The sequence below is a fragment of the Schistocerca piceifrons genome, chromosome 2, assembly GCF_021461385.2.
Source record: "Schistocerca piceifrons isolate TAMUIC-IGC-003096 chromosome 2, iqSchPice1.1, whole genome shotgun sequence".
Lineage (NCBI taxonomy): Eukaryota > Metazoa > Arthropoda > Insecta > Orthoptera > Acrididae > Schistocerca > Schistocerca piceifrons.
Genome location: NC_060139.1, coordinates 339,052,836 through 339,074,706, shown reverse-complemented (window position 1 = coordinate 339,074,706; position 21,871 = coordinate 339,052,836). Strand labels below are relative to the sequence as shown.

Genomic DNA, 21,871 nt, shown 5'->3' with positions numbered 1-21,871 from the left:
GGTGTTTGTAACTGAAGTGCAGGTACTTACAGAGGCCCATTGTGAGCTGTCACTATCTCACGGCAGCAAACCTTGTAATTCGATAATGAGGAAACGATTGCCGTTCGAAAAAAATTAGTTCCAGTTCTAGCTTCCAGGTGCAAATCTGGCGCTGTGAATCCACAAAAGACGCCTGGGAATGTTTACGTATCTACCGGATCAGGAACGGGATGTGGGCAGAAAAGATCAAACAAATGAGAAAGGCATAATGTTAATTATTAGCTGCCGCTCGCACAGTTTGTTGAATATGAGTACGGAAGACGTCAACGAGATGCTGAATTCCTAAAACGACGTGATCAACAGTTGCTCGCAGCAGTCTCCTGTGAAATCTGAGCAAGGTGTTCTTCTATGCTTGGCCTATAAATCTCTGGTAAATATTAATCTCTGGTAAATATATTCTTTTCGATATCCCAGAGCCTAAAGTCACATGGATTCAGATGAAGTGATCTTGCATGCCATGCATCTGGAAAACCTTTTGAGATAACACGTTCGAGGAAGGGTGCATTAAGCAGATCTTTCACTGGGCGAGCTACCTGAGGTGTTGCCGCATCTTGCATGAAAACAGTGGTTCCACACAATTGCGCTCTTCCAAAGTAGAAATCACACGCTGTACAAGGTGGTCTCGACAGCGAGCCGACGTCACGGTACACTAGACAGCACCTCTGGGTATATTCGCTTCAAAGAAGACTTGACCGAGAAAAAAATTTCTTGTGAGTCCATGGCACACAGTCACACACGGAGAGCGCAACGCCTCTTCGCGCATAACACTCAGTTCAACAACGCACCAAATTCGGCAGTTCTGTTTATTTGCTGCCCCCTGTCGTGTAAAAGGGGCCTCGTCACTTCACAGAATAATGCCCGGCCACATGTCATCAACTTCGATCCGCGCCAGAAACCGAAGAGCAAATTCAGAACTTCGCTTCGGATCATAAGTTTTCAGTTGCTGCATCGTCTTGAACTTGTACGGGTATCACTGTAATATGGACCACAGAACTTTCCGTACTGTTGACCGTGGTAAGGACATTTCTCGTGACATTGTTTGAGCATTAGCATTACCCGGGGCACGTGCTGCATGATCAGTTACAGCAACATCAACGTCGTCAGTAACTTCCACTAGGACAGGATGCCTTCCTCCTGCACCAAGCTCACCCGTGTTTCCGAGTTTCATTATCATCTTCTTTAGATCGTTTAATGGCGTCGGGACCCTCCTCAGACCTTTCAATCGGAGATACACTCGATGCAGCACTGCAATTTCTGCCGTTCGCGTGAAACAGTGTCACAAACAGCTTAAGGACTGTCTTCCCCATAATCGTACCCACAACCGCACTGTTCACTCACGTTATGGCTGATCAAATGACAGCGTGGATTTCATGCCGTCATACAAGCAGTGTACAACGCCAGACTTGCACCAGGTAGTCACAACTGGAACTCATTTTTTCCATTGTAAATCGGTTCCGCATTAGCATATCTACCAAGTTCCGCTGCCATACGATTATTACAGGCCAAACTGCGCCTCTGCTAGTATCTGCATTTTAATTACAACCACGCCGTAGTTACAGTCCGTAGTAACATTATAACGCGAAAATAGTCTGTTACGCTTTCACGAGTAAACCGCTGAACCTAATTTCTGAAATATGGTATGGAGATAGATTGTACGGCGAGGAAGAACATAGGCTACTTTAGGAAGTGTATAGTACAAGAAATTTACTGATTTCAAGAGTATAACGCGAAATATGGAACAATTACTACTCTCCGAAAAAGCGATTTAGTATTTGACTTCTGAACATTATCGCATTTCTCCAAATGCTTTTATTGTTTAATGTGTTCTGTATTATACGTTTCAACGTAATGAATACAATATTCAACGTGTTTAATCCATTCTTTTACACTAATGGCAGTCACAAACCAGACGCATTTTAGCCAAAGCTGAAACTGCCACACGCTTTTCCTTAAATCTGCATACGACCCGACTTATATTTATTCGTATAAGCGGCGAGAGCGGGTCGCGCTCGTCCCCCTTTCACTGGCTCAGAACATTACGTACGTTCACCTCCGTAAGATAAGCGACTTCGACAACTGCGGAACAACATGAAGCACAGCGATAGTTTGTGTACCACATGTGTTTCATATGGAAACATGGTGACACGTGGTACGACGACGATGGTACAAGGTAAACCAAAAACTGGCTCTGGGTTGTCTTTGGCACTTGCCGTAAGTGGTTTCTTTCCGATGGTAGCACATTCAGTATCAGTGAGGGTTGCGATACTATGGAACTGCGATACGGTGGTTTGTATTTCAGGCCTCTGGAGCTCTTCAGTGATCTGTTCTCATGATGCCAGGGCTGCCGCCTTTCTGCCAAAAGCGTTACGTGAGTGTTCAAACGGCTTTTAAGACCAGTGATCGAGCTCGTTACCTGGATGTGTCATTTCATGTTGTAGGTACTCCACCTTGTCAGTCCCGTGTGGCTGGAAGCTGCCATCCATCACACGCAACCCATGCCGTTGCAGGTTGTCATCCGTATCCTTTTCAGTAACCACAGTGCCCTAGGAAAACATGCAACGACGTGTTCCTCAAAACATGACGCTGCCCCAGAGAAAACATCGTCGCGATGTTTTACTTTCCACAATGTTGTACGGTTTTTGACAGCAATCGCCAGTTGAGTTGCACCACTGCTTACGTCCTTTGAAAAGGGTCCGCGAACCGAGGCAAGCATCGGGGAACTTGCACGTGTGTCAAGCCAATTCAGATGCCTTCTTTCCTCGCCTAATCACCATGCCAGAGTCCAGCGTGTGCCTCTATGATCCCGAGAGAACAGCCACGAGTTGAGGAACAAATCATCTGAAGATAGGGTTGATTTAGTTTCTATCCAACTTTCTGTGTAAGGTGGAAAAAAGAATTACTGCTATATGGTAACCGGCAACGTAATGTTTTATGTAAGGGTGAATATACATGAAATAATATTACTTTTCTGACAGTCACAAATCTGTATACATTGTGATTCGTTTGTAGGGAGCTGACAAAGACAAAATGGCAACCTTACATATGACGTACCGCTATGAGTTTCCAGTACTTCAGCAACACAATTTAAGATACATGCTGGTATACTGAGTTTTAAAAAAACGCGTTTAGCATTATCGGTGTAATACAATGTTTCGAAATGATGTGAGTTTTCTAATGCGTTCTTTATCATAAGATACTAAGTAAATAATTATTTTTGTTGCAGTTTAGCGGCAGAAAGGCATTATTAAAATGGAGCACACACAAACTGCATTTATCTGTAACAGTATATTCAAATGAGGATCGTAGATTAAATAAATGTGAACGAATATAAAATGTGCCTAATCCAACAATTACGAGCCACACTGAAAACTAAAACAAAAATAAATACAACAATATAAAAAACTTTGGCAGTTAAGTCTTTCTCAGCCAAGATGAAAACAAATTACAAGACTACATTCCTAGATTTGAAGAGATGATGTTCGGTTTAAGAAGCATGTCGGACGCAAGGAAACTTGCGTTCAATATTGCGGAATAATTTCAGTGCAGAATCAGACATGGCAGGCAAAAAGTGTGCTAAAGGTGTCCCTCCAAGAAATATGGCCAATTCCGGGAGAAATGATGAAAGCTCCAAGCAAAAGATCAAGGTCTATCCTGGGAGCCGGCGAGCAGCCCACGTGAAACAAGAACCAACCAAAGCAAAGCAGCAAAATTCTGGAACTGCAAATCGACATGTGAAAAAGAAGTGTTTTGAAGACTCTATGGGGAAGCCACCACAAAAACACATTGGAAAAATAGAGGAAAGGAATGGCGAACTGTGCGAGGAAGATCGAATGGAAGAAATTATCAGATGCATTAAATAGGAAATATGCATTCATGCGAAGTTTGCGGGGATGGGGAAAGAAGTGGGGAACTTGTACCGTACTGCGTGCAAATAGTGATGTAAGAACTATAACATGGTACATTTCCTTAGACTAGTACGTATCTTTAAGCTGAGGCATATAGTTTAGAAGGGTGGTGCAACTTATGCACCCACTGGTACAAACTGGGAAACACGACTTCTAATTTGTACCACTTGTGGATGTTGGAAACTTTAATGTAGGGTCTTCGTTTATCTCAGATGTTTCATTCCGTAAAACAGATACCAAGAACAACATCCTCCAGTGGAGGATGACATTGTAGAAAACAATGGAAACTCCAGGTTGGAATATCAACAACATTAGGAAAAGAGTAAGATTGCCATTCACTGTAAAGGTGACCCGTTGAGTTGCGGACAGGCACAACGAAAAGATTGTTGCGTATTAAAGCTTTCGGCCAAAGCCTTCTTGAGCAGAGAAAACCACATTCACACAAGCAAGTACACCCGACGCACACTTGACCGCTACCACCGGAACCCCGGCCGGAATAGTCTCATCCTCCTCTTAACATTGTGGGCATTGTATAAATAATTTCATAACTTACTCTTTAGGTGGTTGTTGTTGTTGTTGTTGTTGTTGTTGTCTTCAGTCCTGAGACTGGTTTGATGTAGCTCTCCATGCTACTCTATCCTGTGCAAGCATCTTCATCTCCCAGTACCTACTGCAACCTACATCCTTCTGAATCTGCTTAGTGTATTCATGTGTTGGTCTCCCTCTACGATTTTTACCCTCCAATGCTAAATTTGTGATCCCTTGATGCCTCAGAGCATGTCCGACCAACCGATCCCTTCTTCTTGTCAAGTTGTGCCACAAACTCCTCCCCAATTCTGTTCAATACCTCTTCATTAGCTATGTGATCTACCCATCTAATCTTCAACATTCTTCTGTAGCACCACATTTCGAAAGCTTCTTTCTTCTTGTCCAAACTATTTATCGTCCATGTTTCACTTCCATACGTGGCTACACTCCATACAAATACTTTCAGAAACGACTTCCTGACACTTAAATCAATACTCGATGTTAAAAAAATTTCTCTTCTTCAGAAACGCTTTCCTTGCCATTGCCAGTCTCCATTTTATATCCTCTCCACTTCGACCATCATCAGTTATTTTGCTCCCCAAATAGCAAAACTCCTTTACTACTTTAAGTGTCTCATTTCCTAATCTAATTCCTTCAGCATCTCCCGATTTATTTCGACTACATTCCATTATCCTCGTTTTGCTTTTGTTGATGTTCATCTTATATCCTCCTTTCAAGACACTGTCCATTCCGTTCAACTGCTCTTCCAAGTCCTTTGCTGTCTCTGACAGAATTACGTCATCGGCGAATCTCAACATTTTTATTTCTTCTCCATGGATAATTTTTCTTTTGTTTCCTTTACTGCTTGTTCAATGTACAGATTGAATAACATCTGGGAGAGGCTACAACCCTGTCTCACTTCCTTCTCAACCGCTGCTTCCCTTTCATGTCCCTCTACTCTTGTAAGTGCCATCTGCTTTCTGTACAAATTGTAAATAGTCTTTCGCTCCCTGTATTTCACCCCTGCCATCTTTAGAATTTGAAAGAGGTTATAATAAACAAAATCACGAAACTGGAATAACGTAGACGACTCTACGTAGAGGCCTGCACAAGATGTCCACGGATACCGTACGCTATAGTGATACCGCCGCGCTACGTATAGTGTGGACGATGTGAATCGCTGCAGCAACGCGGACGGCAGGGCACAGTGGCGGGTGTGGGGCGCGCGGGCGGCGCTTCCTGGCGGCGCGCGAACAAAGGCGAGCGCGGGCGCGCCAGCCCTGTGCATCTCGACAGGGGCACAAAGGGGCCCCGCGGCTGTGCGGCGCAGTCTGTCCGCCGTCCACTCGCCCATACAAACACCAACACCCAGCCGCAACTGTGCGTCTCCGGGCCCGTACGCTTACTCACGCACTCTAATGCGGCTAATGGATTAGCGGAAAGGCCGGAGGTCCTCACTGGCTACCTCCATTTGGCCACAACGGACTAAAAAATTAGTCACCCCACACCAAAAGCTGAAGTTTTAACACCGCGGATGAGAGCACCTCTGTATTTCTCCCTACAGGGGCTCGATCTGCTCTAACACTGCTTCAAAATATTGACACCTATTTTGAAAACCCCATTGTACACAGCATTATGGAAGTGTAGGAATCGACGCGTGAGGAAGGCCATTCCGTTAATTTCGCTTCGGTGAAATCACACTGAGGTATCACCGGAAATGAAGCTGTCGACTGCTTAGCCAAAGAAGCTGTTGCGACACAGCATACCACCTGGACTGCAATCCCAAGTACGGATTACGAATATGACATACGCAGATGTATGACAGAAAAGTGGCAACGGGAGTGGTAGGAAACAGCAAGACACAAAGGTAAAAATGGTTCAAATGGCTCTGAGCACTATGGGACTTAACATCTATGGCCATCAGTCCCCTAGAACTTAGAACTACTTAAACCTAACTAACTTAAGGACAGCACACAACAACCAGTCATAACGAGGCAGAGAAAATCCCTGACCCCGCCGGGAATGGAACCCGGGAACCCGGGCGCGGGAAGCGAGAACGCTACCGCACGACCACGAGCTGCGGACACACAAAGGTAATAAGTAGGCAAAAAATTAACCTCCGTTCCCCTGTTCCACGGAATCTCATACAAATTCAGTGCCTAGGCACCTCGCCTCTCTGACATCCACACTAAAATTTAAGCAGGGATGTTTCCGTAAACATCTTCACGGGCTGCACATCTTAAGGCACAGCTTCCTGCTCTTCTGGACCATCGGTGGATACAGGTCACCTTCTACAATTCTTTAACAACAACTTTTGTAGCTTGGTCATTTGTTGTCAACCTGCGTGACGGCTTCGTTAGCGACCCAGAACCATGGATTTTTTTTCAAAAATGTTCAAATGTGCGTGAAATCTTATGAGACTTAACTGCAAAGCTTACACACTACTTAACCTAAATTATCCTAAGGACAAACACACACACACACACACACACACACACACACACACACACACACCCATGCCCGAGGGAGGACTCGAACCTCCGCCGGGATTTTTTTTTTTTTTTTTGTGGGGTTTAAGGGCGCTCAACTACTGAGGTCATTAGCGCCCAGTCACTGTTGTTAGAGCACATGGAATCTAGTAAAACTCAAGGGGAGGGGGGGGGGACACCAGAAAGACCTGACAAAGATGCAGATAAAATAAGTAAAAAGGTTAGATGTCTTTGGACAAGCCAGTCAAAGTTATAAATCGCAGAACACGAGCAGCTGCTCGAGCGTCATCAGCTAAAATATCCGGTAAAGTAGATGGCAGGGACAGGACAACACGAGATTGACTAAAGCGGGGACACGACAATAAAACATTCCGCCGGGATCAGCCGCACAGTCCATGACTGCAGCGCCCCAAACCGCTCGGCTAATCTAGCGCCGCTGGATTTTTTCACGTAATGTGCAGATTCACTGTTGCCGTAGGCATCCACATCTAAAACCAACATGTCATTGACAAACGGACTACACGCAAGAGTTATATAACATTTGATTTTTATAAAGGAAATACGGTACTGGTCTATTTGTAACTAGGTATGCTGTGTCGCATTCTAACACTAATTTTCTATCAACACGGGTGTAGTATATGTACGTATGAGCTGGACCCGTATTAATTCTCTGTTCTGATACACTATAAAATCAGTATAAATAAGGGGAACAAGCCTCACAAAATGTCACTCTAAAATATCGATGGAAACAAGCATATTAATTTAATTATCTATTTATTTATTGTGCTGCTTTCAGTACACCTCGGGAAGTCTGTCTTGTTCACTGAAACACCAGAGTTACTGGCTGAGCGATCTGGTGGAACAGGTTCTGACTAACAGGGCACACGGATCTTCACATGAAGGCAACATTCGCTTCAGAAAACCACAAGGCGCCCGAGAGGAATTCCACGCTGGCTCACGGGAACGCACTTTCGAATACCTGCACACTTACCTACTGAAAAAGTAACACGCTTGATTACTCAGGTTCATTGGCTACTGACTTCAGTAACCTATCAGTAACACGCTCTCTCTCCCCCAGAGGTAGACGACACCACACACACCCCCCAAGGGCTGTCGACAGACTCCTCGAATCACGAGCCCCCAAAACGCTCCACGAATTTATTTACATACGGATCTTTCAGCCAATTTCCTGTTCCCGCAAGCAGGCGCTCTGCAATGTTCTGTTTCTTGAGAATTCTTTCAGAAGTTTCTCCACAACGAATGTTGGGAAACACCGGTCGCTATGGGAAAATTCCTTGTCGCTGATATTAGCCTCGTCGGCTCCGACCATCACACATTTAGGAGGATTACGGAAATACCGCCCTATCATCTTCAGTAAATTACTAATGATCATCAATGAGACATAACCTGCCAAAATGCAGTGACAAACTGCAGGTATCAGTCAAATAGTGACTAAGGATAGCGACTGCTGGAGAAAATGTAGTGTAAGATGTTGGCAATGTAGCCAAGCAGGCACCCTGTGCTTTACGCGGAAGAATACCTGCTGGCAATGCACAGAATTTGCAATACCATCTCTCCTACTAACTATACACCATTTTGTTGTGACTGGCGGTTTACAGCTCGAAGAAACCATTCTAAGGTAGTCACCGCCAGTCACAATTGGTGATGGCAGTAAAAAATCTCTCGATTCTATAATCTTTTTATATTCTTCTCAAAACAACAAAATTTTATTTATATTTCAACCTAAAATTACTGTTATTTTAAAGAAGTATCATTCTGTGACAAGTACTGCAGACGGAAACAAAACAAAAACTACCAAAAACTAGAAAATATGCACCACCTGTTTTAAAATATCAGATAACAGATCTTTAAATTTGCAATAAATAAAATAAAAAATATCAACCTCAGGCGGAACGAAGAAACCTTCCCCCTAGAACCGGGAACTTGTCCTTGCGACCACATTAGAGAACAGAACTAGAACACAGGAACGTGCAAGAAATCGTGTAGTACGACTGCTGACGAAATTTTTTCGATTTTTAAGCGCAAGACTCCTTAGCGTGCATGTGTTTTTCATAAGCTTCTGCAGAGACTGGGGAGAGAGAGTGGGGAAGAGGGAGAAGGAGAGGGAGAAGGAGAGGGAGAAGGAGAGGGAGAGGGAGAGAGAGGGAGAGGTAGAGGGGGAGAGGGGGGAGAGGCAGAGAGAGGAGGGGAGAGGGAGAGAGAGGAGGAGAGAGGGGGAGAGAGGAGGAGGAGAGAGGGGGAGAGAGGAGGGGGAGAGAGGGGGGGAGAGGAGGGGGAGAGAGGAGGGGGAGAGAGGGGGGGAGAGAGGAGGGGGAGAGAGGAGGGGGAGAGAGGAGGGGGAGAGAGGAGGGGGAGAGAGGAGGGGGAGAGAGGAGGGGGAGAGAGGAGGGGGAGAGAGGAGGGGGAGAGGGGGGAGAGAGGAGGGGGAGAGAGGGAGAGAGAGGGGGAGAGGGAGAGAGAGGGGGGAGAGGGAGAGAGAGGGGGGAGAGGGAGAGAGAGGGGGGAGAGGGAGAGAGAGGGGGGAGAGGGAGAGAGAGGGGGGAGAGGGAGAGAGAGGGGGGAGAGAGAGGGGGGAGAGAGGGAGAGAGAGGGGGGAGAGGGAGAGAGAGGGGGGAGAGGGAGAGAGAGGGGGGAGAGGGAGAGAGAGGGGGGAGGGGGAGGGGGAGAGGGAGGGGGAGGGGGAGAGGGAGGGGGAGGGGGAGAGGGAGAGGGAGGGGGAGAGGGAGAGGGAGAGGGAGAGGGAGGGGGAGAGGGAGAGCGAGGGGGAGAGGGAGAGGGAGGGAGAGAGGGGGAGAGAGAGGGGTGGAGAGGGAGAGAGGGGGGAGAGAGGGGGGAGAGAGGGAGAGAGGGGGGAGAGGGAGAGAGGGGGGGTGAGGGAGAGAGGGGGGGAGAGGGAGAGAGGGGGGAGAGGGAGAGAGAGGGGGGAGAGGGAGAGAGAGGGGGGAGAGGGAGAGAGAGGGGGGAGAGGGAGAGAGAGGGGGGAGAGGGAGAGAGAGGGGGGAGAGGGAGAGAGAGGGGGGAGAGGGAGAGAGAGGGGGGAGAGGGAGAGAGAGGGGGGAGAGGGAGAGAGAGGGGGGAGAGGGAGAGAGAGGGGGGAGAGGGAGAGGGGGGAGAGGGAGAGGGGGGAGGGAGAGGGGGGAGAGGGAGAGAGGGGGGAGAGGGAGAGAGGGGAGAGGGAGAGAGGCGGGAGAGGGAGAGAGGCGGGAGAGGGAGAGAGGGGGGAGAGGGAGAGAGGGGGGAGAGGGAGAGAGGGGGGAGAGGGAGAGAGGGGGGAGCGATATGATGAGGGGGGGGCAATACTGATAAATGCTGAGGTTGTAATGGTTCTTTATTTACGTGACCATTACGGCACTCCAATCCCAGTTCTCGATACCAGTAATATCGTACTACTTTTCTGCGAAGTAACAGACATATTTTTGTGGCAATATTCACATTTGGTTTTATTAATGTTTAGGTACTCCGATGTATCGATATATTACAGTGATACGGTTCCTGTGTGTATTCATTTCTGTGAGACTGTCATAATCTTTGACTTACTTGTAACCGTTTTGGCGCGAATGGGCACAGAGCAGTCTTTGCTTCACTTTGCAGAAGTCAAGTTGTTATTTCGCTTTGTAAAAGAACAGTCAAGTCTTGTGTTTGGTTAAAGTGGAAATTAAATATATGAAGATTGATACAAAACTGTTTTCTTGATGATGTGACAATTAAGAAGAAGTATATGTGAATTTACAAGAAGTTTAGTAAAAATGTGGATCGCGAACACCAAGTGAAAAATTATTTCTACCATACCATTGTTCTGATCTGGGATTGTTTGATCACTAAGAATTTCCTGAAAAAAGCATTTGTTAGGTCTTCAAATATTGTTAAAATACAGATCTGGACCTTCTAGCAGTCAAAGTGGAATCACCCTAGAATCAACAAGATGAGCCATAACAACTTCGACGAAATCTACGTGGGAATCCATTCAAGATAAGTGCCAAAATTAATGACTTTTTTTACAGTGACTTCATTATTTCTATTCTGACGATACTATCCACAGTCAATAACTTTGTTGTTGCCCGATAAAGCGAACATATGCTGCATGAGCAACATTATTAATCTGATTTCTGATCTACTTTGCAAGTGGTGGTATTGTTAGAAGGTCCACGTGCCATAGTCGTGCCGTGTGGAGCACGGTCGTAATATCGTGCTCGAATGTTCAGATCGGGCGTGTACAACCGCGGACCAGAGCGGCGCTGAGGGACTGGCAGGTGGTGGAACGCTGGCGCAGCGAGCGCTCCGAGAGAGGAGCCGGCCGGGCCGCCTGGAGCCGGCTGCAGCCGCACTGCGATCGGCGGTGACCTTTGGGGGACCCCACGTGCCGCGGCGCCGCCGGCCGCGCCCTACCACACACAGCCGGCCGGCCAGCGGGCGGGGATGCGCCGAGCCGCGCCAGACATCGATCCTCCCACGCGCACCGGGCCCTGCTCCGCCCGGGCACCGTGTCCCCCGTGCGCGCTGCGCTACTCCACGCCTCTCTTACTCCGCTCTAGACCTCTCCCCTAATGCAGCCCACGGCACTTCACTCTGCATTTTCATTACACTATCTGATCGACAGTCTCCAGACATCCATGCGTAATGCGGAATCGACCACCAGATGTCACGAGCTGCGATCCCGCCAGTATAAAAGAGAGGTGGTGTGCACTGTGTTGTCAGTAGAGAAGCAGTAACTGCAGAATAGGTCCGTCTGGAGAGCTCAATGGTTCTGAACGTGCATCGCAGCAGTCTCTGCATTGTAAATGCCAAGGAAAAACCACAACCGGAGAGTGATTGTACCAAATCGCATGAATTTTGCGAAAGTGATCACTCGCGAGCTTCAAAAAGCTATCACCAGTCCAATATCCAAAATGATTGTGGGTGGGTGTTATTGTTCTGGTCTTCAGGCCGAAGACTCGTTTGATGCAGCTCTCCATGGTACTCTACCCAGTGCAAGCCTCTTCATCTCCGAATAACTGCTGCAGCATACGTCCTTCTAAATCTGCTTACTGTATTCACCTCTTTGTCTCCCTTTACGATTTTTACCCGCTGATACTGCCCTCCAATACTAAACTGGTGATCATAAATTCTCTTCTCGCAATCGTATTCAGTACCTCCTCGTTAGTTACTTCGTTCTTCAGTAAAGAATAGGTGTTACTATTTTGAAACGAAAACTTATTAAAGTGATAGTTCAGCTCGTTGTCGTGCGGTAGCGTTCTCGCTTCCCACGCCCGGGTTTCCGGGTTCGATTCCCGGCGGGGTCAGGGATTTTCTCTGCCTCGTGATGACTGGGTGTTGTCTGCTGTCCTTAGGTTAGTTAGGTTTAAGTAGTTCTAAGTTCTAGGGAACTGATGACCATAGATGTTAAGTCCCATAGTGCTCAGAGCCATTTGAAAGTGATAGTTGGGTAATATTTAAATCAGTCAGTACCTGCTTTCTCTGTAATTGGAATTGTTACATCCTTCTTGAAGGTTGGTGCACACCAGGTGGAATAGTTATATCTTGGTTTGCTCTCCCATGCATAACAGTACCTCTGACGGAATGTCGCCTACTCCAGGGGCCTCTTAGTAGTAGTAGAAAAAGAATGATGCTTAATGGTATAGTACTCCTTATAAGCCAATACTCTTGTAGTAAATGAAGAGGGACGCTTGAGGTGGAGTAAAGGGCGACGGTACTGGACAGTGGAAGACTGGAAACGAGTGATTCGCAGTGATGGCGCACAGTATTCTGTTAGCTCCCATCATGTTTAGCATTTCACTTAAGAAAACGCTAAATGCGGAAGGATATGACCACATTTTACGGAATTCTGTACTGCGTAAAGTAGAGAAACAGTTCAGAGATGATGACTGATTGTACAAGCATACAATGCGCTCTGTCATGAAACAGCTTCTGTCAGGCAATGTCTTGTGAACAATACCATCCTACATATCGACTGGCCCGACCGGAGCCCCAACCTGAATGAGCTACGATTGGCGATATCGTTCCAGAACCCAACATCCCCACCTTCTCTTGTTTAGGCTCTTCAGGAAGAACGGGCTCCCATTCCTCCATAGACATTCAGACACGTCACTAACAGTGTTCACGCCATGAAAGCGAAGGGTGAACACACTCCGCATTCATGTCAAAAACAGATGTCCGGTTACTTTCGATCGGACAGTCTTCGTCGATACTGCCCGAGTCTTCCGGGAACGCAAACGCTCGAAACTTCAATAGCAAACCTCGCTGTGATGCACAAGCTGTCTCTTAGCGTCTGCCACTGGCTTTTGTTGAGCATCTGCATGATGCTTCCCCTTCAAGAAAACGATCCCGTGCCGAAATGCGCTCTTTGTTGGATCTCCTCTACCTCTTCTATTAATCCTACTTGCTGACACCCAGACTGGTTTAACGATACTCAATAATCGGTGGAAAAAGTATTTTGTAAGCTACTTGTTTCGTGGACTGATCATATTTCCTTCAGATGACGTTCCTACTACCAATTTTACGTGGTCATTCCACTTAAGCCCGCTTCGGATGGTTAAAACTACTCTTAGCTATTTTACGACAGTTAATGTTTCCGCTGACTTAACACCTATAGGGAAACGGAAGGTAGTGGGCCCCTTCCCCTACTTAGGCGCAGTACGTCTACTGCCCGTCCCGCACCAATCGTCTATGCAGTGCAGCTCTTCCCCATTTTCGCTACCCTCTTCCAGCACTGCGCCCTTCCTGTAAACAACAGCATCGCCCGTGAATAGCATCACGAAGCCTTCAACGTCGTTAATATTAATCGTAAACAGTAATTGTCTTGGAACTCTCTTGGGGTAATTCCGAAATTATCTTCCGACTATGTTCCATTGAAAATGGCATCTTGATTTCTGTTTATAAATAAGTCCTGAAACCGATCACAAACCTGGTCCAATGTGTTGTTCACCAAACGACAGTGCGAAACTTTATCGAAAGCCTTACTGAAGTCAAGGCACGTATCAACCTGGGCGCCTACGACACTCTGTATTTCTGGGCGAGTTGAGTTTCGTTATATTTCTTTTTGCGGAAGCCATATTGATTTTTGAAGAGGAGATTTTCATCCTCCAAAAACGTGATTACGCGTGACATACAACATGTTCCAAAATCATACGAAATTGGGTGTTCCAGAGATATATTACGTCTCATCTTTATCTATAATAATCAATAAAGGCTGAAGCAATGAATTAAAATTTGTGCTAATCACTGTGCCACCCTGTGCACTGCAGCTAAACAGCTGCACGGATTACCCTTTTACGTCTCCCTCCCTAATACATTAGCATAGATAAAGCTGACATTTTATGTATCTCTTGAACATATAATTTCATATGGTTAATATATACCTATACCTGAGGCACAGGCACGATTATTCCCACTTCGTTCAATGCTAAGCTGCATTCCAGTGTTGGAGAGCCGCTGCAATACTGATACGAGTTAAGAAGGTGAACATCATCACGGGATGAGGTGTGAATTGGAGTATGTTTTAGGAAGGGAAGCTTACTGGAGTAATTGTGCAGCTGTCTTAGCCGCAGTGCCAGATTGGCGTATCTGTCTCGTGAGCAAGAGACCTATGTTCGAATCCCGGCCTTGGTACAAATTATAATTCATTACTTCGGCCTGTATTCAGTACCACGTTCCAAACTTACACAACACATGACGTCAGCGCCCTAGACCTATAAATATGTACATCTGTTTGACGACCCTTCTAGAAAATGTTAACGACGTTCATTTTTCCAGTCATTACCCAATTTCGTTGCTATAGTAACATACAATAAACTACTATCAGAAGGAGAGAAATTTTTTTCGCATATTCCTTGTAGTACCTCACAGGTTTCACAGCCGGCCCAGTTGCCAATCCATTGTTGAGCAGTTTTACTTGATTTTCGATTCCGCGATCGCTCATCTCAGTATCTGCCATTTCGGCATTCGTGCGATGATTGAGAGGAGGAACCGTGTTACAGTCTAGAGACAGAGAGACAAGGAAATTTATATTAAATATGGCTAACAAGGGATACTGAACGCATACAAAGAAGCGAAGCACGAATTACCGTGGACCGGTTTGATTCGCGGATGAGCAGCACATAAATGCTGAAGAAGCCAAACTGGCAGACGCTCGTAAATAGGAGTGAACTATCCGGCGAAATCCTATTTACAAGGTTTCGAGAAGCAGCAGGCCCAAAGAGGGGTTGTGTTTATCCAAGATGGGTGCACAACATTAAGTGAACACCCCCTTCCTCTCCTGCACATATATTTGTAGCTAACTGGAAGTGCCCTGCTTGCACCCTAGCTAGAAACTCTTCACAGGGCAATAGCTCTACAAAACATCACTACGCAACACAACGAGAAACAATAATGATAATTTACTGAAATAGGAATCATAAAAATACACTCAGCTTTGGCTTCCACAGAAGGCGTGGCACTGATGTCACGTTCTGTAGCTGTCTAGCGTAACACACTACACGGTTACTAACTAATCAAACTGAACTTCAATATGGAGAGTGTTTCTCTTAAACTGTGTGCTCAATGAATGGATGTCATTCTGTGGTCTGTTTGACGGATCCAGAAAAGTAGTTCCGGCTTTCAGCGCTCTCTGCGGTGGCAGAAGTAACTATGGCGAATGGAAGGTCTATTTGACTGCCTTACACGGAATCGCAGAATATTTATTCGTACGCGGACCATTCAAGAAGCGACTTGACCGTACTGTATGTGAAGCGCCACGTGGTCACCGGCTGGTGTGAGGCGCCCTCTGACGATGACGCTGTCTGTGTGCCGCGGCTGTCGGAAAGACAGCACACGTAAAACAGAAAAACAACACAGCTTGCGGGCGTGTCATTCCCTTAACCCGTCGTGGAACCATACGACCAAAATCCACTTTATCATGAGACGAGTCTGTACATAATTTATAGAATGCAGATGTAAAATTTATAAACCAAAGAACTGAAGAAGTAGTAAAGCAAGAAAAAAGTGTTGGATAATATACGAATAGATAATACATTACTGAGAAAGCTTGTAAACCAGTGCGACGAACTACCGCAGAGAATAGAAGGCGTTTGAAACAAGAAAACCTTTTTAATTTGCATTTGAATACCAGGGTTTTATCGCTCACGTTTTAGACTTCTACAGGAAGCCTACTCAAAATGAAACCTGCAGAACACACGAACCTTTCGCTACAGTGCTTAAGGAAGTATTACACATGCGCATATTGTTTTTCCGTCCATTGTTCACTGAATGAATATTGTAATGAGTTAATGTCATCAACCACTAATACCATGATGTTATATATATGGGGACGGCAGAGATATAATTTCGAGACACCTCAACAATGACCTACGCGCAGCTCGTCAACTGATACTGCGAACCAGTCTGAACGCCATCTTTTGGACTATGAATATTCTGCTTCAGTGCACAGAGCTGTCCCAAAATATTATCCGTTAGATATTAACAAAGTTCGCAGTCATATTTCCACAGACGATTCGAAATCGTTTGGCAGTATAATTTGAAGGCTTGTACTTCAGTACGGAGGCGTCGTACCAAAGTACCGTATTCACAATTGAAGCCTGTCATCCTCCGTCAACACCGTATGAAGTATAACTATGTAGAACACAGGAAAAGCAACATGAGCGCTTTCATACTGGTTATTTGTGTCATTCACTTGCAATAAACTTCATTTTAACCTGGCACAGGCGGAGAGATGGAAGTTCCCGAGAGCCGAATATGAAAACACAAATATTGACTGAACGTTGATTAAAGTCAGCAGTTCACAGCAGTGGCCGGCTACAGTGGTAATTACAGAGCTGATATGTTTGACAGCATCCGTTCTCCGGAATGCATGGGCAGTTGGCATTATTACCCGTTAAATCAAATAGGTTATTACGCTTCCCGAATATACTGCTGCGGCATGCGCGAGCGCCATCCTGCTTAACTAACAATGGAGACGGTGCGGGTGTGGAACGCAGTCCCGGAGTAGTTACAGAGACACCACCACACTCCCCTGCCACATGTCTTGCGTGTCGCTGAACAAACAGCGTGTCAAACTCTGCGCGAGTCCCCAGTCTCCTAACCACACCTCCATCACCACCTCACATTACTGAAACGACGTTAACATTAACACACGTGCTGGCGTCAGTACTTACATTTCAGAACGAATTTTCACTCTGCAGCAGAGAGTACAAAAATGGTTCAAATGGCTCTGAGCACTATGGGACTCAACAGCTGAGGTCGTAAGTCCCCCAGAACTTAGAACTACTTAAACCTAACTAACCTAAGGACATCACACACATCCATGCCCGAGGCAGGATTCGAACCTGCGACCGTAGCAGTTGCGCGGTTCCGGACTGAAGCGCCTAGAACCGCTCGGCCACCGGGGCCGGCAGCAGAAAGTACACACTGATTTGAAATTTCATGGCAAATTAAAACTGTGTGCCGAACCGGGACTCGACAGTGGCACCTTTGCGTTCCACGGGCAAGTACTCTACCGACTGAACTATCCACGCACTATCCACGAATCGCCCTCGCACCTTTACTCATGCCAGGCAAAGGTCCCGCGAACGACTACCGATCCGACACACAGTGTTCATCCATCGGCCAGTTTCAGTACGTAATTGGTCTTTTTCCTAAAACCGTTTCCTCCTGTACATTTCAGTGTCGATGACAACTAGTTTCTATACATGACAGCGGACAATAAAAAATTAGAGAACCTCTTCGCAATCCGATAAACGTTACACACATCCGTTGTGAGAAGACGTTGCAGGTCACCACAAAAGCAAAGCATTTTTTCGTCATCAGCACTCTCACTAGTTTGATGCGGCCCGCCACGAATTCCTCTCCTGTGTCAACCTTTTCGTCTCAGAGTAGCACTTGCAACCTACGTCCTCAATTATCTGCTTGGACGTATCCCCATCTCTGTCTTCCTCTACAGTTTTTATCCTCTACAGCTCCCTCTAGTAGCGTGGAAGCTATTCCCTGATGTCTTAAGAGATATTCTATCATTCTACCCCTTCTTCTTGTCAGTGTTTTTCATTAATTCCTTTCCTCGCCGGTACTGCAGAGGACCATTTCCATCCCTTACCTTATCAGCTCACCAATTTTCAAAATAATTCTGTAGCACCACATCTAAGACTCTTCTATTCTGTTCCGACTTTCCCATAGTCCATGTCTCACTGCCAAACAATACTGTGCTCCAAACACAAATCCTCAGAAATTCTCAACTGAAACGTGTCAGCTGGTTGGATGAATCATGTTTTTTCTTACACCAGGTCTATGACAGTGTCCAGATACGGCGTCATCCAAAGAACAGCACCTCGCCACAGACGCAGACCGATGGGCGGCAGTATTACGCTACGGGGGACACTCATCTGGACTTCTTTGGGAGCTACGGTAGTAATCGAAGGCACTGTAACCGCTGGGAACTATGGGAATTATTATTTGCATAACCATCTGCAACCCATCATGATTGATGTCTTCCATGAAGACATCTTCCAGCTGGATAACTGTCCTTGTCAAGTCCAGAATCGTGCTACAGTGGTTCGAGGATCACCATAGAGAACCCAAGTTGATGTCTTGGGAAACCAAATTTGCCTGATCTAAACCGACGGAAAACAAACTAAGGCGCTATCGGGCACCAGCTTCGCGCCTCCAAACCATGGGTCCGTAATTTACGGGAATTGCGTGACCAGTACGTAGAAATGCGGTACTACTTACCTCCAGAAACCTACTAGGGACTTGTTGAATTCATGACACGAAGAATCGCTGCCGTATTACACTCCGAAGGAAGACTCACACGCTGATATGCAGGTGATCATAATGTTTTGGCGTTGTCACCGCGGGCCAGCGGACAGTACGTCTGACTAAGACACAGAGGAGCTGAGGACGATGCCCACTGGCATTGATTTTTCGTTTGAGAAGCACAACGGGCTCTACTTAAAAAGTGAGAAGTAGCACGTCTCGTTTCGACAGAAGATGTTAACCGGGAGAGATGCCGCCAACAACGTATCCTTTCAGTACCGTCGGCCAACGATGCCTGAGTATACGAAACACATATATGACGGCAGCAGTTCGTCTGAACAAACGAATTAATTTCAAATTTTACGCTATCGCCTCATTCAGTCTTCACTTCAGTTATAATTTATTTGCAGATTCGACGCACAATTGTACATCAACCCATACCGATGCAGTCTTCACACGTAGAGAAAGGCCGACATCAGTAACATGCTCCTAACACAACCTCACTAATGACACTAGTATTTTATGCAGCAATCATTTCCCCCTCGTATTTTCTGGAGTGTTTGGCCTTCGTCTGTTACATCTTCTTAGTACACACGGTGAAGCGAAATTCGCGCACTCGGGCTTCGCAGCGCGGCTCCTCACGTGCCAGCTATAAAAAAAATTGTCACAAAATTTCGTCCACCGAACACATCCGGCAGAAAAAGGACGTTAAAGACTGGCAGTCTGGCAACACTGTATGGTAACTACCTCTGTCAGCACATATTAGTCTTACTGTACTGTTGGTGCAGTGGGTACAGTTCTGGGTTAGTATGCAGGAGGTCGATGGTTCGATCCAGGGTTGAAGGAGATGTTTTTTATTTGGCAAATGTAGTTAATGTGGTTCGGTATCTGGCATCTTAATCGTCAACAACGATTGCAGCAGGTCCTCTAGAAAACATTCGCACTTATATACTACGATCGTACGAATGGAATATTAGTCAGCTCTGAAAGAAACCCTTTCCACATCGAGGGCGTTAATTTATTCGCACCACTCCATCTACTAGATGCGAAACCTGTTTTCTTTATACCTTCCTCCGATGGTCCAATAGATTAGTATCAACAATAGTTGGACCTCATTGAGGTCCATTACATATCGTTAGGGCCTTTCGTTACCAGTAGGACTAGCAAGGTGCTTTGCAAATAATATCCAAACTCAGTTACTATTTGTATGTGTTATTACCATGGTCCCACTAATTATGCCTTTCAGCACTGAGTGTGGAAACCACATGCTGTTTAGTACATATCTCAATGTATTATTATTATTATTATTAATTATTATTATTATTATTATTATTACTCTATCGATGTGATTGTGGAAACATCACGTCTATTACCGTTATGGTAACAGCGTAATTCGAAACCGAGCATTTCACAATCAGCAGAGTCGGCTTGAATCATGCAGAGCAGTATCTGTCAGAAGGGTAATGTGCATTAGGTGGAACAGCGCACAGGACTGAACGGCGTGTTTATACTGTATGCGCTGTCCACCAGACAGGGACTAGTTGCGAGCGGAGTAACGCGCCTGTGGCAGACTCCAATGTACATGCATAACCGTATCGAATTTTCTCTACCCACGTCGACGCCATTCAGATAAAAATGCACCTTCGGGAGTCAGGTTCTCTTCTTCCACCATCACGTGACCAAGGCTACTGAGGAAGCTATTCTCGAAGTCATACACCAAGAACTTCAGCGAAGTACACGTACTATAGCAAGGCTGCTGCGTATCTCGCAACGCATGGCCATTAACGTGCTGCCTGAGCATGGGCTGCACCCCTATCATTATACTTTCATGCAACATCAGCATCCTGCCCATCGCCATCAGCGGATTCAATTCTGTGAATGGCTCCAACCACAACAGGAAGTCAACGATGACTTCGAAATATGGTCGGATGAAGCAACATTCACTCATGAGGGTGTCTTCAATAAATACGCACAAAGCCCACAATTGATGTGAGGTTAACCCGCCCATCATCCACGACCGTGGCTATCAAGTTCGCTTTGGTACCAACGTCTGGGCCGGAATATTGGGCGACAGGTGTTTGGGCCCCTACATGTTGCCTGACCGGTTGACTGCACAAAGGTATCGTGCATTCGTCTCAAACTACCTTACTGATGCGCTGGAAGATGTTGCACTACATGTTCGGCAGAGGATATGGTTCCAACATGATGGTGTACCTCCACACTCTGGAATTCATGTGCGACAGTATTTGGACAGAACGTTTCTAGGGAATGGTTCAGACGTGAAGGTCCATTTGTATGGCCACCGCATTCACCTGATCAAAATTCCCTGGATTTCTTCCTGTGCGGACACTTGAAGTAGCCGACGAATGTGGAAGAATTGGTAGCGCGTGTTCATGCTGCTCTTGTTATTGTGGACGAACCTTTGCTGTGAAAGGCTCAGAGCTGTATGATCCCGCGGGTTGCGCAATGTTTGGACGTGCAGGGAGGTCGCTTTGAGCATCTATTGTTCTGAGGACAACGTATTCTATTGTGAAGGTCATGCAGTAATTAACTGCACTGTACTATCATCTTTAGGATCTAGAAATTGATATTGTTTTTGTAGTTATTCTGTCCTATAACAGATCATTTGTTTCAAATGTCTATTTCTTATTTGTCTAACCACGTATTTGTTATGTTCAGCGTTACAAAATGTTGTGAATTTAGGATACATGTGACCTAAGAAACGGTGTATATTACAGTATGGAATGTCATAATGAAATTAGCAAACAAAAAAATGCGCTCGAACCCAGGATCGAACCCTCCACCTCCTACATGCTAACCCAAAACTCTATCCAACTGTACAGCATGACTAATATGTGCTGACAGAGATAGATACCGTAAATGTGGTTACAGTGTTGCCAGATTGCCACCCTTCAACGTCGTTTTTTTGCTGGATGTACTCCCAGACGAAATTTTGTCACAGACATTTCTTATGGCTGGCGTGTGAGGAGTCGCGCTGCGAAGCCCGAGTGCACGAATTTCGCTTTACCCTTTATTCCTCTGTTGCGTGTGGTTAATGCTTTTCTACTTTCTGGGATGAATATTATAATTTGATATAAAATAGGTTTCTGATACTTCCCCTCTCGAAACAGAATGTGCTACAAAGTGAAACAG

General features: G+C 45.9%; 1 protein-coding gene across 3 annotated transcripts in view; it reads right to left on the bottom strand.

The window, feature by feature from the left end:
- The window catches only part of LOC124775093 (atypical protein kinase C), a 759,938-nt gene that overhangs the window by 361,392 nt on the left and 376,675 nt on the right, over positions 1 to 21,871 (bottom strand). The gene's annotated exons all lie outside the window — the stretch shown is intronic.